Source organism: Mustela nivalis, assembly GCF_964662115.1.
Source record: "Mustela nivalis genome assembly, chromosome: 10".
NCBI classification, from domain to species: domain Eukaryota; kingdom Metazoa; phylum Chordata; class Mammalia; order Carnivora; family Mustelidae; genus Mustela; species Mustela nivalis.
The window spans coordinates 94,330,665-94,358,607 of NC_139029.1; positions in this window are offsets into that span (position 1 = coordinate 94,330,665).

Here is a 27,943-nt window from a genome sequence, read left to right on the forward strand (position 1 = left end):
ACACCGGTTTCTCCCAGCATTGCTCTTTCATCAGGGCCAGATTTCTGACAGAGAGCTATGCATATTGTTAGAGGAAATAGCATGCTCCTCTCTACAACCCACCCACTTAAGAGCATGCTTTCTTGTTGCTGGATCCCCATCCCCCCATTTCCCCTTCTTACCTACTGGAACAACATGCTTCCCCCAGAGACACACCCAGCTCAGAGGGACCGCTTAACCTGTGGACTGGGGCGGGGGAGATCCTACACCAAGAACACACATACCCAGAAAGGGACTGCATTCACAGTCAGCCATGATGTGGCTACGTACAGTCTGAAGACCGCCTAGAGCACCATGAGGATATAGTACCGCCCAATTAAGGCTTGTGGGCTTTGTACACCTTTTCTGATATGAACTTCTTACACATATGTTTAGATTCATGCCTGGCCTCAGACAAAATGGAAGAAAAACCATGTGAAGAGGAAAAGATATTACGGTGCTCAATTACACTGAGTTGTGTAAGCGCAGTCTCCATTAACCCCTCCTACCCTTGGGCATAGCCCACGAAACTGTTCAGTAGCGTTTCCACATGGCCTCACATAGAGTCTAAGGATACAGTAACTTGAACTGTTACCCCAACGATACACTTTTTTCTCCCCATCCTCTACTGAATGCAAGGTCTTTTGAGTGCCCCTTCCCATTTTCAGAGAGACTGCCGTAAGGGAGGAGAGTAATGTGGTCTTCCAGGGAATATTCTCCTTCTTGGTCTACTTCTGTACTTAGTGTGCCACCTTTTGTTGGCCAGGGGACTTCTGACCACACACAGGAACCCCAACAAATGCCCAAAGTATAGGCCGTCTGGGTTGATCTTGGGAAGTGTCAGCCAACATTTAGAATTCTCTCAGGGCTCAGAATGGCTCTTGATCTGCAAGGACCAAGATCATTCCCCTATCCATTCCTGAGGGAGGAACTCCAGATTCCTGATCCAGCACCTTATGATTTCCAAGGCAACACGCAGACACACGCACAAGCACACACACAACCTCCACTATTTTCTTTTTACTCTTCTTTTTTTAAAAGATTTTATTTGTTTATGTGAGAGACAGAGATCACAAGTAGGCAGAGAGGCAGGCAGAGAGAGAGAGAGAGAGAGAGAGGAGGAAGTAGGCTCCCTGCCGAGCACAGAGCCTGATGTGGTACTCGATCCCAGGACCCGGACATCATGACCTGAGCCGAAGGCAGAGGCTTAACCCACTGAGCCACCCAGATGCCCATCCACTATTTTCTTGTTGGCAAAAACGTTTAGAAGTCTGGGACAGGCAGCTGATTTAGATTCAAGCAAGCATGGGAGAAACAGCGAGAGGGCAAGTCTTGGAACAGCACTGAGCTCCCCACCCAGAAGAGCTCCACAGCCTCAGCCTGGGATGCTGGTGGCAGGGAGAGGCATGTCCTTGGAATGCTGACAAGGAGCAGGAGGATGGGGGGGATGAGTTGGCAACATGGAGTGTGGAAGGCAAGAGAGAAGAGAAGTTGGGAAAGTGAGAGGGAGAGATGGCCTCTGGCCTCTTGCTTGGGGCAGCTCCAAAGCCCTGAGCATTCTGTACAGGGGCCTCTGGGGACACTGCGTTCCTTCCAGTAGGAGTCGGTGTGCAAAAAGCAAGGGCTCCCGCTACTCTTTCTATCCCTATGAGTGCTGATCCAAGACTCCAGGCCTGAGGGGACCTCGCATCTGTCGCTGCTCTTCCCTGCGGGCAAAATGCAGGCGTGTCCCCAGGCAGAGGGACAGAATTCTAGACTCGGCCAGAAAATCTTTCAAAATGGAAAGTGAGAAAAAAGACTTGTGGGAAGGAAGGAACAAAACCACAGTTGACCTTTTACACCGCAGGTTGGAACCGCAAGTACAGGTGCACGTACAGGTGCATTTTTTTTCAACTAAGCATACTACTCTAAAAATGTGTTCTCTTCCTTATGATTGTCCTTATAACATTTCTTTCCTCTTGCTTACTTTGTTTGATGGATACAGTCTAGAGTCCACAGACTTGCACAAGAGCACGTAATCATCTCCTTACGTCTTCAGTAAGGTAGTAAGAGGTGACTCTTACTACCTCAGTCATGGCATGTCAAAACTTAAACACAGAGCTTTTCTCTTTGAGGGTCAGCACCCTTAACCCTGCAATTCTTCAAGGGTCAACCTGCATCTCTACTTACAAAGGACATGCTTAAATACAGAAAATTTTCAAAGCATCCACACACAAGCATATTAGAGTCCATACACACATTCCATAAGGTTGCAGGGTAGCAGCTATACAAAAATCACTTGTGTTTCTATGCACAACCACGGAACAAACTGAGCAGGAAATTAAGAAAGCAATGCCACTTACAGTAGCACCAAAAACAGTAAAAATTTCAGGCATCAGTTCATTGTAGGAGAAGTAAGACTTGTTTGCTGAAAAGTATAAAACAATGCTGTAGGCGAGTAAAGACCTCATGGGAAAAGCCCCTGTGTGCATGTATGGATGATTTACTGTAGTTCCTACTGCAATACAACAGAGAGACCTACAGAGTCAATACGGTCCTATCAATAGTCTTACTCTGCATCTTCTAATGCTGTCAATCGCTTGCAGTACACTGCCTTTCACACATCGTCGTTTTCCTCTCTTAAAGATACATAGGGCCTTGTTCATATTTTCCATTGATCTATTTTTCAATTTCAAGTGATGGAAAACTATTAAAATAAATGGTTTCATCTCCTTATCTGGTGGTTCTCACATCTGTGCGCGCTCTGCCTTATTTTCAGGTGACAGATCTGTCTGCTGATTAGGAGTCATTTCTCCTGTGAGAGCACCAGACCCTGTTCCCTCTGCTGCTTTCCAAGAAGTGCCCCTGAGTTGCAGACCCTGCCTGTGGAAATTGTACCAAACAAGATACTGAGTTACGAAAGATGAGGTTTGGGATTTAGTAAGAGCTGAGGGGGTGCCTGTGCGGCTCAGTCAGTTAAGCGTCTGGCCTCAGCTGACATCATGACCCCTGGGTCCTGGGATCGAGCCCTGCATTGTGCTCCCTGCTCAGCACGGAGCCTGCTTCTCCCTCTCCCTTGCTGCTCCCCTCCTTCAATTCTCTCTCTCTCTGTCACTGTCAACTACATAAATCAAAACTTAAAGAAGAGATTGAGAGCTCTTATGCTCCTGAACCTCCAGGGAATTGATGGCAAGGTCCACAAAGGAGCAGGCCAATATGCCTTGGGGCTTTTCGAGTTGCAAAGAGGCACATGCAAAGGCATGATACATGGTTTTGGAAGCTACCTCAGCAACAGATTTGGCCATCACGGCCCCAAAATCCATGATCCACCAGTCACTCTGTGCACACATTATCCTGCTTTAACTGTGGCCGATGCAAATTACTGCAAGAACTTCAGAGCATTCCATAAGAACACATCCAACAAATATGGGAATGACATAAAGGGGTGTATTCCTAAACCGGTCCCCCAAATCATAAATCATACGCAATATCAAGTTTACTCACATTTTCAAGGGTCAAATTCTGAGGTACCAGCAAAGCACCTGAGATCCCGGCAACACTAACTGCAGGAACCTGCTTCCCACAGGATGACACGCTCTGACCCAGACAAGAATGTATTATCTCTGAGTTTTCTTCTTTTAACTTTTGTTTATGTATTTGACAGAAAAAGACACACAGCGAGAGAGGGAACACAAGCAGGAGGCATGGCAGAAGGAGAAGCAGGCATTCCACTAAGCAGGGAGGCTGATGTGGGGGCTCGATCCCAGGACCCTGAGATCCTGACCTGAACCAAAAGCAGACACTTAACCACTGAGCCACCCAGGTTCACACCATGGAGCTCTTTGGGGGTGATTTCCCATGGCCATGCTTGCACAGCTGATGTGACCACTTCTAGGAAATGCGGCCGTATTAATCAATGGATTCTAAATTTGGTTCCTTAAATAGTTCTACACACATCAGATACACCCTCTTGAGTGCATGCCAGAGAGGGGCCTTCCCAGGGCTCACTAGCTTCCGGGTTGTCCGAACAGGATCTTCACTAGATGTTCACAAGGAAAACTGACCTGGGTACTTCCTCTTTCTTCTTTCTCTCTTTCTTTCTCTTTCTCTCTCTCTCTCTTTCTGTCCTTTTCTTTCTGTTTCTCCCTTCCACCATACTTCCCCTCTCGCTTCCTCCTTCCTTCCATTCTTACCTTTTCATTTTCTCTCTTCCTCCCTCTCTCCCTTCTCTTTCTCCCTTTCTTTTTTTCCTTCCATCCTCCCTTCCCTCCTTCCTTCCTTCTTCCTTTCCTTCTCTTACTCTTTCTTTCTATCTGCCTTCTTTCTCCCTCTCCCAATGCCCAGCAACCTTCTTATACACTATAAGCAAAGAAAGAAAGAGAAAAAGAAAGAAAGAAAGAAAGGAGGAAAGAAGATCTTAAAAAAGAAGACATAAAAATCAACACCAACATTTGACATGAAACTAATACATGCTGCATGTTAAGTGCAGCAAATTTTTTTTTAATTATTTCAAGTGATACCTGGGAGGCTCATTTGTTTAAGTTCAATCTCTGGCTCAGGTCAGGATCCCAGGGTCCTCGGATAGGTCCCATGTCGAGCTCCCTGCTCAGGGGTGACTCTGCTTGTCCTTCTCACCCACCCTCCCCCTGGCCACCACTCCTGCTCTCTCAAGCACTCTCTCTCAAATAAGGAAATTACATGCTTTTTAAAAACACTGGGTGAGCCTGGCGGTGGGTATTATGGAGGCTACGTATTGCATGAAGCACCGGGTGTGGTACATAAACAATGAATTTTGGAACACTGAAAGGAAATGAAAAAATAAATAAAAACTTCTAAACAAAACCAACAACAATGCAATTGTCCTCTCTGGAATCAACCAGCTTAGGGGCCTACTTTCCTGTTCCTGTTGCCTAGACCACCCTCCATTTCTCTACCTGACCTACATCCTTCCACAGGAATGGAGACAGCTCTGAGGTACTGCTGACCCTGGAGGTGGGGCCAGAGAGAAGTCTACACATGGTACAATGGGCTGCCTTTGGAGTCAGCCATAACGTAGCTACAGGCACTTAGAAATGGACCCGATGTACCATTAGGTATGAGCACTGTGACATTCGGGGGTACAGATTTTACGTATGGTATTGACATCATCTTCGTTGCACAAATATGTGTAGACTCAAGCAGGAGACCATGGGATCAGAAGATTGAAAGAAAACCATGTCAATGGAAAGATACTAAGTTACCAAAGTTACTCTGATGTGTAGAGCTGTTTTCTGTGTTAGCCCTTATCTCCACCACAGAAGTCAGAAAATGTTCAACAGGGTTTCCACTTGCCTTCAGATTCAAACTGAGAATACAGTAATTTAAACTGTGAACCCAAACCTTCCATTTTTTTTTTCCAAACCTGTGTTGAATACCAGGGATTTCAATTGCCCTTTCCCATTTCCAGTGAGACTGCAGTGAGGGCAGACAATAATGTGGTGCATCCAGGGAACATTCTGTTTCTTGGTCTCCTTCTGTTCTTAGTGTGCCAACTTTATTCAGCCAGTGCACTTCTGAGTGCACATGGAAAACCCAGCAAATACTAAAATGGTAGGGTCTCTGGGTTTCTCTTGGGAAATGCAGACCAATAATTAGGATTCCCCACAGGCTCAGAATGGCTCTTGAACTGCAAGGACCAAGCTTCCCCATTCTTTATTTCTTTCTTTCGTTCTTTCGTTCTTTCTTTTGTTCTTTCTTTCTGTCTGTCTGACTGTCTTTCTTCCTTCCTTCCTTCCTTCCTGTCTTTATTTTTTAAAAGGTTTTATTTACTTTTTTGGCAGACAGATAGCACAAGTAAGCAGAGTGTCAGGCCGAGGGAGAGAGAGAGAAGCAGGCTCTCTGCCAAGGAAGGTCTCCATGTGAGGCTTGATCCCAGGATCCTGCAATCATGACCTGAGCTAAAGGCAGCCGCTTTAGTAACTGAGCCTCCCATCATCCTGACCACATCCTTTCCTTCCTGGGAGGGGAGGGGGGCACGGGGGTATTTCTGGATTCCTGATGCACGCACCTATTTATTTCTTTTATTTGTTTTTTTTGTGTTTTGATTTTTCTGTGTGTGTCTTTGTTTTTGTTTTTTAGCTAGTCTCCATCACCAACGTGAGGTCTCTGAGGTGAAGAGTTGAGCCCGCCATGTGTCCTTTCATACACATTTGATATCCAGGCACATATCATGATTTTCATGTTGGCAAAAATAGATCAAACTCTGGGAATTGCCTTCCATCTGCCCTACTTCCTCTGGGCATGTTTCCTGAGTTGCTGGTGTGTGGGAGTCCTATTTCCCACCCCACTGAAGGAAGACCCTATAGTAAACCATACCACATCCCCGGGGTTCTCTTTTATCCTTTCCATGTAATCCTCTCTGGCTCTCAGTGTGTCTGTGCTCCTAAAGACACCTCTGACTAGGACGCCCCGGGCTCCTGGAGCTACTTTGTACCCAGTTACCCAGTCTGAGAGAATGGGGTGTAAGTGCCGAATATGACCACTAGGACCACCTAACTCTCCTCCCCAAAGGCACTCAGATGCCCATGAAGAGGTACAGGAGGGTGACATCCCCTTTCCTGGCCTGGGGGAGACTAACTCAGGACCACAAGCTACCTCACGGTTCTCTTGCCCCTATCAGGACAAACTTCCCCTACAGTGGTTGTTGAAAACCACCCCTTTCGCAGCCATGAACTCAAAATGGCCACAGACTTAAGGAGAAGAGCCATAGCAATCATTCAAGATGATTATGCAACAGAAAATGGTCAGGACTTTGCATTTAGTGAAGAGTTCTGTCACTGGAGCAAGAGTAAAATATGTAACAAGAAAACTTAAGATGAACAACCTTGCTGCATCCAACATTACCACTGAGAAAAGGAACAGAGAAGACACTGATAAAGAGACAATATTTGCAGATAAATACCCAATGAGGACTCCCATACGCAAGACATAAGGGTACTTTGAACTCACTGAATGGGCAGAAGGAACACGCTGCTAATACAAAGCGAGCATAAGACTCGGATACACATGTTCCCAAAGAAGACACATGCACGGTTCATAAGCCCATAAAACGGTCATCAATGTGACTAGTCTGCAGGGCAATGTATGCCAAACCAGGGACCATTTTGCACGAATGAGTGTGATTCTGTACAAAAGACAATGCCAGATGTTGCTGAGAAGCATTTCTATTCCTTTTTTCTTCTTTTTTTTTTTTAAGATTTTATTTATTTATGGAGCAGAGTGAGAGAGCACAAACAGGGTAGAAGCACTGGGAAAGGGAAGAGCAAGCTCCCTGCTGAACAAGGAGCCCAATGCAGGGCTGGTTCCCAGACCCTGGAATCACGTCCTGAGCCAAAGGCAGACACTTCACCAACTGAGTCACCCAGGAGGCCCTGGCCATTGTTTTCTTAGATATGATACCAAAATTCTCACTAATGAAAGAACAAATTGATCAACTGGACTGTATCACAATTTAAAACATTGGTGTTTCAGAAGACATTGGTGAGAGAACCCAAGCCATGTCACACATAGAGAGAAACTAGGTGTAATTTCCATACCTGCTGAAGGTCTCCTAAGAGAACACTGAATGAACGCTCAAAAGTCTGAGTGAAAAAAGTCAAGCAAAGAGAGTCAATTATCATATGGTTTTTCACTTATTTGTGGAGCATAACAAAAAGCATGGAGGACATGGGGAGTTAGAGAGGAGAAGGGAGTTGGGGTAAATTGGAAGGGAAGGTGAATCATGAGAGACTACGGACTCTAAAAAACAATCTGAGGGGTTTAAAGGGGCAGGGGGCGTGGGAGGTCGGGGTACAAGATGGTGGGTATTATAGAGGGCACGGATAGCATGGAGCACTGGGTGTGGTGAAAAAATAATGAATACGGTTATGCTGAAAATAAATTAATTAATTTTTTTTAAAAAAGAAAGTCAATAGGAAGAAGACAAACAATCCAATTTTAAACGGGTCAAAGAAAAGGGCCTGGGTGCCTCAGTTGGTGAAGTGGCTGCCTCTGGCTCAGGTCACCATCTCAGGGTCGTGGGGTCTAACCCCCGACCCCTCCATCACTCTTCCCGCTGAGCAGGGTGTGTGCTTCTCCTCTCCCTCTGGCCTCCTCACCCTACCCAACAGCCCTGCTCTTGCTCCCCTTCCCTCTCTTGCAAATAAATAAATAAAACCTTTCAAAAAGGACATACAATAAAATGGATTCAAAGATTTGTAAAAACACTTTAGCAAAGAATACACATGGAAGAAATGGAAGAATAGCGCACGACCTACATCATTAGTTATTAGGAAAATGGAAATTTAAACCACTATCTGTCAATGAAAATGGCAAAAATGAATGGAATCTCCATTCTGAGCCATAGCAAGGAGTCATAGCAAGGAGCAAAGTCACCTCCTTGCTATGATTTCTCATACACTGCGCATGGGAATTTTAAATTCTACAACCACTGCAGAAATAGTTTGGAAATTCTTATTTTTTTGTATCTTTGATTGACTAAAGACTGAGCGACTAAAAGTGAGTGGAGGGAGGGGCAGAGAGAGAGGGAGAGGCACAGAAGCTCAAGTAGACTCCCACTGACCATAGAGCCCTACCTGGGGCTCTGTCTCGCCACCAATGAGATCATGACTTGAGCCAGAATCAACGTCAGATGCTTAACTCACTCAGTCACCCAGGCACCCTAACAGTCCAGAAATTCTTCAAAATATTAAACCTATACCTACCATAGACCACCCCCATTCCACTCAAATGAAAAAAGAAACGGTACATTCCCAAAAAGCTACTGACTATTTCTAATTGTCATTCATCTCCATCCACAGAGGAATGACCACCACAAATTGTGACATATCCAGCTCATGGAATACTATGCGGTTTCGCAGAGTAATCTCGTCGCTTACATAACACTATGGGAAGACATGTTCTTTTGCTCTGATAATACCTCAGAGCCAGAAAACATCAAAACAAAATAATTTACATAGCATACGATGGTGTTAAGAGAAAACCTTAGAAATTGCAAATAATTCTACTGTAACAGAAAGCCAATCAATGCTTTCCTGACGTGCAAATGGGAGGGAGGAAATGCTAGAAGGACAAGGAAACTTGTGGGGGCGATAGATGCCTCCACTACCGGGGTGATGCATATATATGCTCAAACTTAATAGACGTAGGACTTTAATTACATACACTTTACTGCATGGAAATTATATCTCAGCGTCCCTGTAGAAACACTTTAAAATACAAAAACAACCTTTCATACCCTGAAACTCAATAAGTGGTTTTGATATTTCCCCCCAAAATCAACCATATGATTTGCAAGGTCAAAAGAGGCAATGCATCATTTCTGGGGATACGAAAATGAATTTATTTATCTTCATCTCAACCTCAAGAGAATATAAATGGAAGGCCCAGTATAGAAGCATGTTTCTCTCTGACAAAGGACTTTTTTGCAGAATTGGGTATCATCTAGTCTGAGGAGATCATCAAAAGAATAAAAGAAATGGCCAAAAGACTCGAAATGAAACTTCACAAAACAAGACGTACCACTGGTTCTAATACTAGCCCACGAAGAGACACAACTCTTTAGCCGTGAGGGAAAGAAATCAGTATACAACGAGATACCATAGCATATGGTAATTGCTTCATAAGCATAGGAAAACCCAATGGGATACCGGCTACACTGGTTTCTTTTTTCTTTTCTTTTCTTTTTCTTTTTTTCTTTTTTTTTTTTTTAAGCAGGACCCAACATGGGGTTCCAGTCCTGAAATCCAGACTTGAACAGGGATTAAGACTTGCATGCTGATCTGTCTGAGCCAAACAGGTGCCTCCAGAAAAGGTTTCAAATGCTCGCTCCTCACTTCACTACAGCTGTGACCTGGGACCTGTGACAAAGATCTTGGGAAGCTTGGTGTTCTTTGTATTTTTTTTTTCTCATCAGGAAACGATACCATCTGAGTTACAAGATAGTTCCTAATATTAAGTATGATCACCTGATACTGTACAGGAACTATACTTTTTGCATAGAAGATAGTTGACCTGGAATTCTCCTTGACACGTTTTCAAAAGCACAGACAGACCACTGACAAAGAACAGACAGGCTGTTTGGAAATAAATATCCTTTCCCCTTTTCCAGAAAGAAATCATGTACACATTAAAGAAAAAAAAAAAAAAAAGGAGAGGAACCAACTTGCATGGAACAACGTTCCCAAAACCCTGAAGCAGGTCTACTTTCCATTCCAGTAGACCCGAGATGAAAGTCTTGACGAGGTCCAATCCTGGCAGTCTTCTCCGTGTGGAGGCCACTGAGAAAGTCCACTCTGGCCCTACACGATCTGGACTAGCACACAAGTGTTCCTCAGAAAGATCAACAACGACTCAGCTCGAAACGGCCTGAGCAATTTGTGCAAATGTGCTTGAGTTTAAGACCAGCTCCACTGCAGAACCAGGATTCACCCCTTAATCTAAGCCAGGATGTTCACAGATATCATTTCCAAAATCTCTGTTACAGGCCTTGGCACGCTCCACAGGTGGGAAAACAGGCGCAAGACTATCCATTGAGAGAAATATCAATCAACACTCAACAGGCATTACTAAATAATGTCCAGCAACTACTAAAAGGCAGGCAAGCTCTCTTTCAAAAGCCATGTTTTGAGGAACACAGACTTCTACATCTTCATGATTTGGGGTTGGAAGCTGGTTGCAAAACCACACCAGCAACCCAAAAATAAACAGATAAACTAGAATTCATCATCTTAAAAGCTTTTTGGTTCAAGGGTCACTATCGAGGAAGTGAAGTGAAAAGTGGGGTCTGCTATCTACAATGCATGTAAAGAACCCTCCTATAACTCAGCAGTTGGTAAAAAGACAGCCAATATAGGAATGGGGAACGGAGCTTGAGTAGACTTTCTCAAAAGGACAATACCATTGCAACAATGAACACAGGAAAAGATGCTCAATTTCATTAGTCCCTAGGGAAATACACATCTAAAGCACAGTGAGATCCCACGTCAGCCCCACTACCATGACTTCAAGCAAAGAGACAATCAATACATGTGTCGGGAAGCTTGTAGAGAAATGGAATTCTTACATATTCCTGGTGGGAATGTAAAAGGGTGTCCCTGTTCTGCTTTGGAAAAGAGGCTGGCAGTTGCTCAAAAAGTTAAACACAGGGTCCCGTATGACGCAGCAATCCCACTCTTAGGTAAATAGCTAAGGAAACGGAAATGAAATGTGCACCTAATGGGAAAACAAGTCTACCTAACACAGACTTGCAGTAAGAAGAATACTGACAGACTTGGGACAGGAAACCGTTTTCTTCCCTTTCTTTTCCTCCTTTTGTAAGACTTTATCTATTTATGTATTGGAGGGGAGCGGAGCGTGCCACAGACAGTGAGAAAGAGCACGAGAGGGGAGAAGGCCAGAGGGAGAAGCGGACTCCCCATGGAGCTGGGAGCCTGATGCCTCACTTGGTCCCGGGCCTCTGGGATCACCACCAGAGCCAAAGGCAGTCGCTTAACCAGATGAGCCCCCAGGGGCCCCAGAAACAGTTTGCAAGATTCATTGCATACACTAAGTCTGGGTTCTGTTTGCTGTTTTCCTGGGGGCTTTTTATTTTCATCTGTCTGGGGCTCTTTCATCGTTGTTTTCTGCTTTCTTTTGTTTAGTTTTTGCTGTAAAAAAAAGCTTTATTTACTACATACATGCTAAGAAAGTATTGTAAATGGAGGAAGGCCGAATACTTTGAAAACCTTTTCAAATACAAAGCAACTAAAGATGGCTAAACTGCTAGCATGTTTCTCTTGTATTTTAATGGCTAGAGAAAAAAACCTAGAGAAGACCTGGAGAAGAACATCCAGATAGGCTTTGACTTCAGACATTTCCCTCACTAGAAAAGCCTTAAGATCTGTTGAACCGCTGTTGAGAAGTGGGATGAGTTCAGGAGAGCCCCTAAGAACACCTGTTGCGAAGGGCGCCTGAGTAGTTCCTTTGGTTGAGCATCTGACTCCTGGTTTAGGATCCGGTCAAGGTCTCACGGGTTCTGACACCGAGCCCCTTATCACATACTCTCCCTCTACCCATGCCCCCCTTCTCTCTCCAAGAATTAAAGAGAAAGAAAAAGAACAAAGAAAACTCCGTGGGACGCTATTTCTGCCTGACGTTATTCTACACACATAAGGGAACGAATAATGAGCACTATGCTGAGACACTGTTTTGGAAAGAGAGGGAAACTGTGGAATCAGCACAAGGGTAGACAACGACTGACAGTGACCACTGAGGGGTGGGCCCCATCAGCGGTCACCTTCACGGGAGACCAGGCAGCCTTGTGTATCAGCATGGCCCCTCGGCAACTGGAAGGCAGGGGCTCCCCAGGTTCCACTGACACCCTGGACATTCTATTCAGTTAGTGCTGGTGCAGACCAGTAGCTGGCATTCTGGGTGCTCCCTCGGTCATTCCGGTTGGAGTCGGAGATACGAGCAGTGCCTTTGGCTCCCACCTCTGGCATCTTGAACCTTGGTTGTCTCTCAAGTACTGTGGGCTGTTGCTCCAATTGTTCCCAACAGTAAGTAAAGGATTCCTGTAACCTCACCCCTCAGTCCTGATTAAACCAACTTGGCGTCACTGGTTTTTAACCCACCGTGAGTCTGGGTTTCTGCTTTTTGGTCCCCAGTTCTATCTCTACTGCCACGGGTCGCCATGGCAGCCCATCCTGGCCCTCTGTCCGAGGCAGGGGCAGAAAGCAGCCTCCAGGAAGTCAACTGGCAGCTTCGGTCACAGCTGGAAAAATCCACCCAGGACTTCCTAGACCTCAAGGAAAAATTCCTTGTATCCGAAGCGACGGCCTACTCCCTGGCCAACCAACTGCGGAAATACAGTAAGTCCTGCCAAGTCTTGGTCCCCAAAGCCATAGCTCTGTGTTCTCCTTCTGAGAAATGCAAAGCCTCTCCAGATGCTCTCTGCCCCATTTCCAGTGACAACACAAATTTCATTCTGACCACAGTCCGTGAAAGGTGAAGTGGGAATTTGCCCTCTGTTAGCTGAGGATGGGAAAACCAAAGACAAGTATGTTAGCATCCTCCCCATGTTAGCAGTGACCTATAGGGTGGCTTAGAGTTTCCATCCCAGTTCTTGACTCCTGGGGCAGACCCAGAGATGACTGGTCTTGTGAGGACCCTGTCTGTCCTGTAGCAGTCCTTCATCTCAGTTGCCGTAGGACTAAGGAACTCCATCGGGTCTCGGCTCTCGGGTGTCCCACCGGCAAAGCACCGAGCTGGCTGCACTGAGGAAATATGCTGATGGTCAAGGCGGCACCGGGGTCGTGGGGAGGAGGGAGGACTACAGCGGGTGACACTACGTGCTGTCAAGGAGAAGGAAGTGGGGCCTGCCTTCCCCGAAACTGCGGTATCCATGAGGGACGCCATCCACACAGGGACTCCCCAGGTGAGAGGGAACCCGTGCTGATGCTTTTCCCTTCCAAGCCCACGCAGGACATCTGAAGCCCGGTGGTAAGGCTGGCAGCATTTGGGGGAACATAAGACAATCTGTGCGACCTCCTCTCTCTACCCCTGAGCTGGAGAACCTTCAGTGACGCGCCAAAGTCAGCAGGCCCAGGCCGAGGCCACCAGATGCTTGGCCAAGTGAGAATGAGGGTGAGAGGGGGACACCAGCCCCAGACACCGCCCAAGCCACTGGGTGCGCTAGGCCCTCTCCCACAGGCAGGCTGAATTGGGGAGCTCAGCTGCCTGTTCATGAGGACGGGGCTTCAGAGACAGAAGGAACCCAGAGATCGGGGCACGCGCACAACCCAATGACGGGAAGGAGTCCTGAGGCTGAATTTTTGCCATTTGCTCACACTTTGCCTTCCATACAGAAGGGAATTGAAAACAACTGAGGCGGCAAAAAGAATGAATTGAAACCTGCTCTTTAGGAAAGTGAAGAGATGATGACCTTTCATGGAAGGACAAGCCAAGTTTTGTCTACAACTTTCCTGATAAACCTAACTGATAACCTAACTGAGGGAAGCCAGTTGTGAAGATGATGAAAACAGTTACCACCCAAGGGCTTGGGGTGGAGGTAACTCAGCAGAGGGATGAAGAGCATGGGCTCTGGGTCAGTCCGCCTGGACTCAAATCCCTGCTGCCTAATCTTCCTGTGCCTCAGTTTCCCTGTCTCTTAGACTACTACCGTCCTGCGGTCTACTTCTCTCAGTCACAATGAATACTGAGGAAATTCTCGTACAGCACTCATAGCAAAGCCTGGAAGCATGTAAACTCTGTTCATAATTCTACTGCTTCTACTTCCATAAATGTGATTAGGATTTGGCCATGTTCCTTTCACGTCTCTCTGGGTTCCTGCCTTCTAGTGTACACTGGTGTATCTGGCTGACGCTTTACCATTGAGACACTTGTGCAGTATAGAAATCCCAGCTCAGGGGATGCCCGTTGGTCCTGGCATCCTGGGGGCTTTACTTAAGGTCCCTCCTTAGTGTTCAATGAAGAGGCAGCGAGGCTTGCTAGTGTGGCCAAGATTGCGGCTTGTCGGGGGATACGAATTCTGACTCTGCCAAATACCAGTTAATCATGGAGTGGAGCTCCTCTCTCTATCTCGGGACTGCTCTTTCCTGGCCTCAAAAACGGGGAGCGATCCAGTGTCTAGCAGTTGGGACACTCCGCAATGAGGCGTGGAGCTCCCAGCACACGGCCCGGTTGCCAGGTTCTATTTGTCCTAGGGTGCAGCCTGCCTCCTCCCTTGAAAGCAGCGGGCATAGCAGCATGTCCAGCTTTCCACTGAGGCAGGCATCTCTGTTTCTCAGAGTGTGAAAAGTCGAGCGACCTCATCAAATCCATGCTGGGGGAGAAGGTGCTGTGTGAGAAAGGCAAGCGGGCAGACACGTTGCCTGAGAAGCTCAGGTAAGGAGGGCCCTGTGTGGGAGGCTGGAGGGATGCCGTGGGCCCCTCTGACTGGTGGCAGCAACAAGTCTGGGCCCAGAGAAGGGCAGAAACCGTCATGGCAGGCACATTATACAGACATATCTAAGACGATTTAGACCACAGTGATTGGTAAACGATGGACTCCAGTGACTCAGAGCCTCATTCTCTCTTTTTTTTAAAAAAGGAATTCAATCTGAGGGGATTGAAGTGGCGAAGGGGTGGGAGGTTGCGGTACCAGGTGGTGGGTATCAAAGAGGGCACGGATTGCATGGAGCACTGGGTGTGGTGAAAAAATAATGAAGACTGTTAGGCTAAAGAATAAATTAAAAATTAAAAACTTTTTAAAAAAGGATATCAACATCAAATTCAAGGGGCAAGGGACCATTTGTGACCTTTGGCACAGCGAGCACATGAACAATCTTACGAGACCAACACTTGCTTTACCTTTCACATGGTCAGCCCTGGCTGACGACAGCCTGCCATTCTCTCTTCCCACAAATGCTGTCTTTTGGACGCTGCCATTCTCCTGGCACACCAGTTAACACCAGCCAAACTGTCCACGCTTCTGGGTCTGGCACTGTGTCCATTCACGGCACGCTGCCCCCTAGGGAGTTTTCCAGGGAAATGCGTGTGCCCCAAGTGAGCAGCTGAAGGGGCATGTCTCTGAAGCGAGCTCTGGAGGTCAGGAGGAAAGATACACGGGATGTCCAGGGCATGAACAGGAGCACACTCTGATCCAGAGGAAGGCTGGATTAACCTTCTACTTTCTCTGCCACAGACACGTCACCACACAGCCAGAATCCAGCTTTGAGGGCTCATTGGGAAATTCTGCTAGAAATCTCTATGAAAGCTCTTATCTATTGTTCACACCTTTGCATTTTAGAACATTCTCTGTGTTCTCCCCACTTAGGGTACGTCATCTGTTGATTCAAGATCAGGCGAAAGAACTGACCCGCTTATATAAGAAGCTGCGGGAAGGGGAAGAGGTTTCCCAGCTGCTCGTTCAGCACCTGGAAGCCCTCCTCATCCATGATGGCGCTGAGCATCCCCAAGGGCAGGGCTTGCGAGGGCAACTGGCTGAGGGACGCAGGCTGGCCAAGTGCCTTGCCCGAAAGCTCAGCCCAGGTGAGATGGCCACAGACCCCTGACTGCACTGTGCTGCTCCGAGTCCCTGGGCTGCCAAGAGACGCCCCGCCTGCCCTCACACTCTTGGCAGCGGCTGTCCTGGGTTCCCCATCGCACGTGGGGCCCTGAGAGGACCAGGACTGGGAGGTGGTAGCAGAGAGGAGCAATGCTCGGGGGGGCACGTCGCCCTGGTCCACCTGTCTGCTGCCTCCCTGAGGGGACACAGCCTTTCGGGTAGGAGGAAGCATCGGCCAGTGTTAGAGCCCGGAAAGGGGAATGTGACAGGAGGGATCCTTGTTAGCCTGCAAGGATCCCTGCAGAAGTGGGAGCTTCCCAGACTCAGCCCGGTCTGTATTAAGCCTAGGGGAGAGAGTGAGTTTTCCTTTCTCCATAGCTCTTCCCTCATCTGGTATGTACTTCAAACAAACTTGTTGCCACTGTAGTCACCAGATGGGAAAATTACTGAACGCACTTCACACCTAAAAGAAAGGCCCTGACAGTGTGGAGTTGGATGAGGTACTGGATGCAGTAGGACTTGGAGGTGGGAACCCAGTTGAGACTGGAACACTTTTCATAGACAGAGTCCCCTTGAAGACACCAAAGCCCACATGGCTATCCATGAAATCCCCGGTGGAGGGATGGGGGACAGGGGGTGGTCCTGTCATGAAGACAAGGAAGAGGCTCCGTGTGACAGCCGTGAATGCACAGAGTCTGTGCGTGCGGTGGGACTGGGGGCATGCTGCACGACACTATTTGCCGAAGTCAAGATTGACCCTGGACGAGCATCCCCTGATATGGACAACAAGAGACCGTAGAAATAGTTGCCCAGGTTCAGTGGTGCTGATCCTCCAAATCAGAGACACCTTTCTGATGGATCAGAAACCCAGGTCACAGCAATTCCTAATGACACTGCCCTCAACTCAGAAGACTCCCTAGTTGTGCAAAGTCACTTCTGTCTCTCGGGCCATTGGAGCCGCAGGGCTTAGAGCAGTGATGTGGGAAATAGCTGAAGGGACAATTCTGGATTTCTTTACAGAAAATTACGACCACGAGGGGGACGACGACGACAGCGATGACGAAGAAGAAGAAGCAGGAGAAGAAGAAACAACACTGAGTATCGTACAGTGTATGTTTCTCTAAAGCAAGGCAGGATCCTGAAACTTCCCTACCCCATACACAGCCCGTTTCTTTGCAGCTTGGAAGATTATTCTGGTTTGATGCTGGATAGATTTCATTCATTCCTTTAATCTCAATGGCTGATTCCGTTAAACCACTGACCTACAGCATTTCAGGTGGAAAAAGCCTAAATACCGCAACAACCCTCTAGGAAGCAGCCAGGGACTGCTTCCCCCACAATCTCAGGGAAGAAGAATCGGTTTGTTGTTTGCACAGACTCAAGACAGGATGCTGTGAGCTTGGCCTGGCACGTCAGGGACATTTGTCGAATGACTCAAGAGAGCAATCCCAGTGACAGGGCCCTACCTAAGCCATGTGGGATGATTTGTCTCACACTTGCCTGTAATTACGCTGCTTGTAGCTCTGCCCTGAGCTACATGGGACATAGGAGTGGGCATCTGTGAAGGGGAATCTTCTAACTGTAACTCCTCTCTGTTTATTTGCAGACAACCAAATGGATCAGGAGGGGCTGAAAGGCCAGGACTCCGTTGCCCCTAGGTAATTCTGAATACTTAGGGGCTATGAATTCCAAAGTGGCAACCAGGGAAAAGCAGAAAGTGCTCGATAGAGAGAGCTCTCTTACCCATTGGGTCAATGAGAAATGATCCGTTTTCACCACGTTTTCGGTCTTCATTGTGTTACTTGGATTGCTCCCAGTTTCTGAAGTACTTCTCTAGTTGAGGAACCCGAAGTCAGAACTAATACGTCAGAGGGTTCACTGTCCTCACTCATTCTCCACTTTGTGCTCTAGACAGACCTGCATGTCTACTTTCTGCCTGTTCGATTTAGCATGCTGACATGTGTGCATAGCATGAAAATATCATAGCCACGAGACAACATCCTCTATCGCGCCACAATATTGAGAGAAAGAGGCCTTTGCGGCCCGAGGTCCCGGGGACGGCCTCCTAACCCCCGGAGCAGCCGCCGCTTGGCCACTACGTGCCAAACTCAAAGCCATTTGAATGAAGGGTTGGGAAAGCCGCCATGCTGGGACTCTGTACGTAGTGAGTCATGGCTGGACGGCACAGAGATCATTCAGTCTCTTCACAAGTTTGGTGGCTTGTATAGCGAGCACTTATTGTCCTTCCTATCTGCTACCCCTGTGACAATCACACCTTGTCGCACAAACACAAGAAGATTTCTCTCTCTCTCTTTCATGGCTCAACCTCTCTGCTTTCCGGACCACTCCCTTCTGCTTTCTGTCAAAGCCAGACAGGACATAGCGTTCAGATCCCTCTGAGGTTAATGTTCAGTTTTCCCCACCCTGCAGGCTCACCACACAGCTGCTAGAGCAGGACACCTCACGGGACACTCCGGATGAACGCTACCTGACATACTCAGTGCTTCCCGACATGTCTGACTCCTACTGGCCTTACAGGAGCTCCGCCATCTTCTCACCGGAGAACCCACAAGTCTGTTCCTCTCTGCAAGTGGCCAGTGAGTACTCCATTGTCAAGGTGATAAAGCTCCAACTGAACACGACTCCCACACAGATCACCTATTCTTTGTACCCCGGACCTCTGCTGTGCCCAGAGAGGTCATCCCTGTGGGCAGGCCTGGGAGAGACATACTGCCCTTAGCTGGGCTCTAGAACTGAGTTTTAAGCCCAGACATCAGGTGGGTCTGGGGACGTTGCTCTCTTCCTACTCCCAGGGCATGCCCATGTCTCCCTGGCTTCTCCATCGGGTCCCGGGGCCCACGTCAGGCACCACACACTCAACTCACCTCAGCAAGAGGACAAGAGAAGGTATCTGTCAGACCTCATTTGGATGAAATTTCTTTTCTCACCTTTAATAACCTGTCCATTTCATCTCTGAGCCAGGTCCTTGAGGAACCCAAGCCTGAAGCAGTCAATTGCCATTCTTGTCCAAGGTTAACTGGTTTTGCTCTTCTCAGCCCCATTCTCTAGTCCTTTAGGATGGCTTGCCTTCCAAAACGGTTCTCCAAAAACCCACCACAAGCACTTCCACTGATACCGTGTTCGTGTGTTTCCAGAAGCACAGCTGAGCCTTAGCATTCCCCCCAACCCCACATGAACTGGGGCAACATTCTGTGCAGCCCCAAAGACTCACATGAAGTTGAGGGTTTGTAGTTGCCTTCCATCTCTTCAGGCTCAGTGTAAAAGTGCCACGAAGGCTTCCGCAACTCGGCCTCTGATGAGAGAGGCTGAATACTGCAGTACTCCTTGTAGGACAGAGGGAGGCTTACTTCCCAGAATCTGTGAGGACAGAGAAGTTAAAGTGTGTACACCGATTTCCGACGGGGGACACTGTCATGATGATCTCGTACACAATGGCTCAGTCTCCGAAATCCAGGCAGTAACCACAAGGGAATGCGGGAGGGCACCTTCCAATATTACTTTCACTAAATCTGTCCCCACATTATGCATACCTGAATACCTGGATTGCATCAGACACTGGATTACTAATGGAAAGAGGGGATCTTATTACTCACTGGTGCTGACTGTATTTCTTTCCAGAATATCAACTGAATCATGAGGAGGAAGAAGGCCAAGACCCACTATGCCGCAGGTAACTCTGAAGAAACTTGGCTTCTTTTAGGGGTGAATTGAAGGACTGTATTTCAAGGAACAATTAGAAACTGACAAACCTATCTCTTTCATCCCTCCTCCAATCACAAATCATCTCGTTGAACCACGACGTGTGTCTTCCCTGTGTTACACGTCTCCGTTCATTAATGGACTCCTCCATTTCAGACACCTGCAGTCATTGGACCTGCATGAATTGACTAGTCAGTGGGATTCTCAGCATTGCCCTCTTCTCTTCTTTTACTAAATCCACAGAGAGAGGCAGAGCTGTGTCTCCCTCCTCGGTCTTACCATATTGAGGATACACTGTAGAAAAAGAATACCTAGGAAACATATCACGTCACGTCACGTCACGGCACAGTAGTTAGAGAAAGAGGCACTGAGGTCACGAGATCGCTCGAGGCTGAGGATGCATTTGAAAAGGCATCCTGGGTTCACTAGGTCCCTGAAGGTAACAGCCACAAAATTTATGCAAAAGTGTCGAAGCCACCTTTCAAACCCTCGATGCATACTCTGAGCCACGACTTCTATTCTACCATCCTTCAGTTTGTTACTCAGAAGCTTAGATCTGTAGCCTCTACCCTGAGACCCTTCTGTTGTCTGGCTATATGTACATCCCCCTAGCAGTCATACCCTGCCCCTGAAACAGGAGGGTAGTTTCTGCGGGGAGGCGTTCCTTTCTCACGACTCTACTACTCGGCCTCCCATTAACAGCGGTAGGATACTGGGGTGTCTCTTTCCTTGATTTCACGGTCAGATCTTCCAACCCTCCCAGGCCCAGCAGAAAGCTTCCAGAGGTGGAAGAGCAGGACGCCCAAGGAGACTCACTGGATGGAGGCTATCTGACTTACTCGGCCCTTCCTGACCTGGCTGACCTGCAAGGGACCTCTACGAGGGCTGGCATAAACTCATTTGATGACATTGACAACTCTTCTGCTCTGGCAGTAGCTAGTGAGTCCACCATGGTCAGCTGACAAAGCCCCAAATCGACCACCAGGCCGACCCACTAGGTTTGCTATCCCAGCCTCCGCTTATGCTGACAGGTGTCACCGCTGTGTAGGAGCCCGGTAGACATGGGGATCAGAGTCAGGCTCTGGGATACCCTTTTCAGCAAAGACCTCAGCTGAGAAATGCACCTGCCCTTTGATCCTCATCCCAGGCCCTGCTTAGGGCTTCTGACAGAAGTTAGGACATTGCAATCAAGGCAGATGTGACAACTCACACTCCCTTCGGCTGCGTAAGCTGAGGTGTCTGTCTTCATTCCTCATTTCCATTAAATGTCTCTCCTCATCTGCCATGCTCTCCTTTTCATTCCCATACAATGTCCCTTGAATTGTCGTGCCTGTCCAGAGATGCCATCAGCCTTTCCTAAATCTGGGGATTTGTCCTTTCCCTGGTTTGACTGCTCTCATCCCCACTGTCTGTGTGCTCTGTGTTGGCTGTCTTCACGGAGTCAACGTTGCTGTATGAGGCCATCAACACCTCTGCCATCAGCTGGCTTAGATGCTTCCCGCGAGTAAAGCGGAGCCTGGGCTTTGCCTCTCCCCGTGCACGGCTCCTATGTCTGTGGAGCGCAAAGGATTGTACACAAAAGATTCCGTTCGGCTTGTGGGTTTGCAGATTTGATCCGTCAGTCTGGTCTCTGTCTAAATGTCCTTAAACCATCACACCTAGAGTATCTCATGGGGTGAGGTAATGAGAGAAGTTTGCAATAAGGTTTTAGAATCGAGGGAGGCTGTTCCCCAGTACCTGTAGGAAAACACATGTGTCACTCTGTACAGAGACCCTTTGTCTGTGGCCTGACCACTACGGGGAGCTCGGGCCCGAAGGCTGCGGAACGCACGCTGTGGCAAATTCCCAAGACACTCCCTGAGGCCTCCTGGAGGACTTCTTCCATGCCTTCCTCTGCCCCGCTAAGGATTATTCTCCCCATATGGTAGTTGTAGTCGATGCTTGGTTGTAATGTACAAGTGGTGATCTGTGCAAAGTGACTGGCCCTGTCTGTCTGCATTTCTAGGAAGTCCTAATGATCTTTTTGAGGAAGAGGACCAAGACCCCCTAGGCCCCAGGTAATTCTGAAGAACCTTGCCTTCCTTCAGTGGTGAATTGAAGGACTATTTTAAGGAACAAATAGAAACTGACAAACCTATCACTTTCATCCCTTCTCCAAACACAAACCCTCTCCTTGAACCATGATGTGTGTCTTCCCTGTGTTACACGTCTCCTTTCCTTTTGGACTCCTCCATTTCAGTCACCTGCAGTCACTTGACCTGCATGAATTGACTAGTCGGTGGGATTCTCAGCATTGCCCTCTTCTCTTCTTTCACTAAATCCACAGAGAGGGGCAGAGCTGTGTCTCCCTCCGCGGTCTTACCGCATTAAGGATACACTGTAGAAAAAGAATACCTAGGAAACATGTCACGTCACGTCGTATCACGTCACCGTACTTAGAGAAAGAGGCACTGAGGACACGAGATCGCTCCAGGCTGAGGATGCCTTTGAAAAGGCATCCTGTGTTCACTAGGTCCCTAAACGTAACAGCCACAGAATTTATGCAAAAGTGTCGAAGCCACCTTTAAAATGGTCGATGTATACTCTGAGCCTCGACTTCTATTCCACCATGGTTCAGAGTTTGATGCTCAGAAGCTTAGATCTGTCGCCTCTACCCTGAGATCCTTCTGTTCTCTGGCTATCTGTACTTCCCCCTAGCAGCCATACTCTGTCCCTGAAACAGCAGGGTAGTTTCTGCAGTGAGTAGTGGCTGTGCTCCTTTCTTATGACTCTACTTCTCGGCCTCCCATCTGAAAGCGTAGTTTTATGGGGTGTCTCCTTTTCTTGTTTTCATGTTCTGATCTCCCCACCCTCCCAGGCCCAGTCTGTGTCTGCCAGAGGTGGAAGAGCAGGATCCCCCATGGGACTCCCTGGATCAATGCTATTTGACTCACTCAGCCTTTCGTGACCTGGCTGACCTGCATGGGACCTCTACGAGGGCTGACAGAAACTCCTTCGATGATATGGACAGTTCTTCTGCTCTGGAAGTAGCTAGTGAGTCCTCCGTTGTCAAGCTGAGAAAGCTCCAACTCGACTCCCTCGCTGACCCCTTATGTTTGCTATTCCAACCTCTGCTTACGCTGAGATGTGCCATTGCTGTGTAGGAGTTGGGTAGATATAGGGATCCCAGTCAGGCGCTAGGCCAGTCTTTACAGCACAGATATCACGTGAGGCACAGACCCGCCCTTCATTCCTCATCCCAGGCTCTGCTTATGTCTTCTGATATACGTTAGGACATTGGAGTCAAGGTAGATGTCACAACCCACACACATTTGTGATGCAACGCCGCAGGTGTCTTTGCTCCTGATTTCCATTAACTGTCTCTCCTCATCTCCAGGGCTCTCATTTTTATACCCATACAATGGACCTTGTTTTCTTTGTCCCTTTTCAAAGATGCTGTCAGCTTTACCTGCATCTTTGGCTTTGTCGTTTCCCTGGTTTGACTGCTCTGATTCAGTGAGTCATCACAGCTGTATCAGGACATCCACGCCTCTGCCATCAGCTTGCTTGAATGGTTCCCTGAGCAAGGCTGAGCCCGGCCATTCCCCCTCCCCATGCATGGCTCCCACGTCTGTGTACTCGAAGGAATTGTACACACAAGATTCCTCTTGATTTGAGGGTTTGCAGATTCAATCCATCAGTCTGGTCTCTATGTCTAAATGCCTTTCAACCATCACACCTAGAGCATCTCATGAGATAAGGTAAGGTGAGAAGGACGCAGTACGTTTTTAAAACTCAGACAAGCTCTCCCCCAGAATCCATGGTAAAACACACGTTTCACTCTACACAGACTCTTTCCATGTGGCCCCACCACATCAGGGAGCTCGTGCCCGAGGCCTAAGGAAAGCAAACCGTGACACATTACCAAGGCACTCCCGGAGGCCTCCTGGAGGGTTTCTCTCACACTACCCTCTGCCCCATTAAGGAAAATTATGCCCGAGTGTTAGCTGCAGCGGATATTTTATTTTAACGTACCGATGCCATTCCGTTTAATGTGACTGGCCCTGTCTCTCTTTAGTTGTAGAAAATCACAATGATCTTTTGGAGGTAGAAGACCAAGACCCGATATGCCCCAGGTAACTCTGAAGATTCATGGGCTTTAATTCAATGGTGACATCTGGTGATCTAGGCAAATCTAGAAATTGCTAAATATGCCTCTCTCACCCATTCTCACATGCACAAAACGGGCCATTAGCAATGGTTTCTGCTTTTCTGGGGCACTACTATAAGCCCCTTTCTCAATCCCTCCCAAGCCTGGAGTCTGCAGTCCCCTGATGCAAGTATATTAAGCACACTGGACTTCTTGCCTTCTCACGGTCACGCTTTGATCCAAATCAGGCCAAAGATGCCATCTACCTCTGCTGCTTTTGCATTATGACGTGGGTAGGAATTCATGGCAAACCAACTGTTTAGAAAAAAAATAAAATTCGTGGGACACACAAGCATTCTAGGAATCTCCAATGCTGCCATAGCCTGGGGTGGTCTTGCTCCTTTCTGCAAATTTCAACAAGACGTAGGCCAAAGTGCTGGTGCTGCTTTTCTTGTTTTCTGAGTGTGCTGTTTGTTTTGGGACGGTGGTGCACTGGGGAGGTTCAGACTCTCTTCCTTTAAACTCCCATTTTGGCCATGCTCTGACCACCTCTTGCTCTGGTTCCCTCTCTCCTTCCCTGATCTATCCCTGCTTCATCCACACCCTTCCCCAGAGGGAGGCAGAATGGCTCCTCTCCCCTGATGGGGACTTCCCGTTTGTTCTCTGTGACCACACTGTCCTCCCCGCTGCCCTAAACCACTGGGACTCCATGTTGACTCAGCCTTCCTGTTGCATCTCCAGTCCTCCCTGTAACTCGAGGCTCTGCACGGAGCTGCCCGTGGTAGAAGAGAATGACGTCCCACAGGACTCTCTGGATGAATGTCATTTGACTTCTTCAATTGGCCATCACCTGCCAGACACCTGGAGGCCTTGTACAAGTGCCTCATCTACACGTGACAAGGAGGAAACCTTCGAGGGTCTGGATGTAGATGGTAAGTAACCCCATTGTGAGGGGCACAAACTTCCTGGGAAGGGAGGGTCCCAGGAAGCCTGTCTTCTCTGTATACAGCAACATAAATAGGCTGAGAGATGCAGCCCTGCCAACAGGCCCTGTAGACCCATACTGGTTTGAATATGCTCTTGGATTTTATTTTCAAAACACTGGGACACCCGGGGGTTAAGCCTCCAGCTCTTGATCTGCGCTCAGGTCCTCCTCTCAGGGTTCTGAGTTCAAGCCCCACGTTCTGATCCACACTGGATGTGGAGCCTACTTCAGAAGAAAAGGCATCATGTGGGTCAGACAAGTTTCCTTTCCTTCTGTCCCACACTATTCCTGTGTCACCTGCCCCCTCACAAGCAGCAGGCTGTTGGGACCAAGTAAGGTGAGAGAGGAGAAATGGAGAGAAAGGGACAAAACCTCAGCCACCGCTCTCTCACCTGGAGGCATCTTGGTAACAGGCCTCTTATTTCCAAGAAGAGACTTTTTAGACCCAAGAAATTCTATGGCCACTTGTACGTCCTGTGTATCTTCTTGCAAGCTCTCTGGTCTCCACACTGCTATGCGGCTGCTCCCTATGGGCAGCGTCTGTGCTGTTTCTGCTGAGCTCAAATTTCATTCTCCCCGGGTGTTGGCCTTCCTCTGGAGCATTTACATGGAAGATCCTGAGCACCCAGTCCTGTCTGTCCCCTGTCCCATGGATTCAGTGAAGCCAAAGCTCTAGTCCCGCTTTTCCTCCCCTGTGGATGGTGGGCTTTTCACCCTCTGTGCAGCATCAGTGATATTTTCCCAGCTTGGATACGGTTTCTGTCACGTGTCCACTCTTGGTGGCATAATGCCCTCTAAATGAGCAGCAGCCTGTGCACCTTACGTGGCTACGGGCATCATTCAGGGGCAAAGCAAAGAGTTGTTTCCCTCTCCAGGATCTTCAGAAACGTGGAGCCTGCTGAGTGTGACCCCCTTCCGGCCACGCTCACACAGGGGCGCAGGCCAAAATCCACTTCCCGTCTCTTCCCGCTCAGGCTATTTTCTGGACCTCCCTTCTGGGAGAAAAATTGGCCCTGTTAGGAGACTTTCTCTGCTGAACAAAACATGTGCTAGGGCCAGCAAGGAGTCCATGATGTTCCTTATTGGATCAATATGGTACAGTGAAACTGCCTAAGAAATGTTTTGTCCCTCAACCTTACGTGGACAGTAACAGCCTTTCCGCCCTAGGACTACCTTCTCCCGAGTTTCCCCGTCCTCCCCGAGGGCCAAAGAGACCAGGCATCCTCAGCATTACAGCAATTTGGGAGGCACAAATGAAACACACGGTTATTTAGCATTCTCCAAGGGGCAATAGAATCCAGATGAGTGGACGGACGGAAGGGCAGACAGAAATTGCAGATGAGAAGCTTCAAAAGGCTTCAGAGCTGGGAAAAGGCCCCATAAGTTGGCCCGTGCTACCTTTCCGCAACTCCCTCTTCTAGGGGTACCTGAAGCCTCGAGGCTGAACTTCTTCCCCCGTTCTTTGTTGCCACTACACATGGACAACTCCTTCTCCCAAGCCCTGAGAACTCTCCAGGAACTTCTCTCTAGGCTCTCACACCAAGGTTACTATGAACAGAATGATAGGCATGAGCTACTGGGCCCATCCGAAGGCCCTGCGGAGTCAGGGGGTGATTTTCACCTCAGGGACTCTGCAGCCTGGTCACCTGCCAACACAGCATCCACAGGCTCAGAGACAATGGGGACATCTCCTTCATAGCCATGATGCCTGCCTTTGTACCTGCTCCCAGGGTGGTCTCACAGAGGGGCGGGGGCATCAGACATGGGTGTTCTGAGAGCACTCAGCTAAGGAGCCCTGGGATGGATCCCATTGAAATCTCTTCTCGCTTCAGCTCCGATGCAGTCTCCCTGTCACCAAGGGCCATCCAGTGGAAACTTGACTTTCCCAAGAGCACAGGTGCAAAGTTCCGGGGCACAGACACAGCCAAGCACCCCGGTGGCTGATTCCCTGCAACTGCAGCTGGACCAGCATTTGGACCGAGGTGACAACAGAGCCAGGCTCAGCCTCTCCTCTGCCATCGGGAGCCTGGGCACCAACATGGGTTCTGGGGACCAACCGCCACTGCTCCGAGGTGAGAGGGAAGGTGACTAGGAAGCTCTAGGCCCTGTGTTGGTCATCACAGACTTGTGGCTACAGGTAGCAATGGGATGAGGTTGAGCCCCCACGATGCTGCAATACAGCAAGGTGAGCAAGAGCCTGGTGTTCAGTATCAGCTCTGAACCAGGTACTGGCCTTGCCACTTCCTGGCTGTATAACTGGCCAACTTCCGCCTCTTCTCATGCATTTTCCCTTCAGTCCGCTTACTGAAAACCACAAAAAATGGGGTCTCCGTCTCATTGTTCTTGGGAACATGAAATACAATTCATAGGGGCCCTGATGCAACAAAATTGCATGACAATATGTATGAATTTGTCACATCGAATCCTCAGATGCCTGTGGGGTTTCAACTCTTGGAAATGGTGTCAGGGCATTGTTTCATGTGGGGAAGAGCAGTTTGAGGCAGATCTACTATCCCCGGACCCCATCCTGCCTGCCTTTCTCAGAAAGGCTCATGCGCCCAGTTTTCTCTCCTTCAGCATCGTCAAGCCCATCTGCCCTGTTCGGTGCTCACAGACACTGTAGAAATACTGGCCTCGCAACACCGCGTACTACTGATTTTTGTTTTTTCCTTTTCTAAGCTGAGAAGGGTCCACTTTACCCCATGAAGTATACAGGTCACTCTCTCTTCGGGTCCTCCATCTAGTCCATCTGCTCCCTTCATCTCCGGGGCCTCATGCCCAGCCTCCTGCTCCTCAGGATCCACCTCTGCTCAGATGTCCTGAAGACTGAGCGTTTCCACCCTCCTCTGCATCCTGTCTTCCTTCCCCACCAGCACTCAGAGTCCCTTCCTGGAGCCTGGGGTGCCTTGGGGCTCCTCGGTCAGGAGCTGACCTCCCTGAGAATTGAGGAGATGCCGTTCCCAGGGGGAGGCCACATCAGTAGCAGCACTGTGGCACCAGGGAGGGCCCTGGAGAAAGAGCTCAGTGA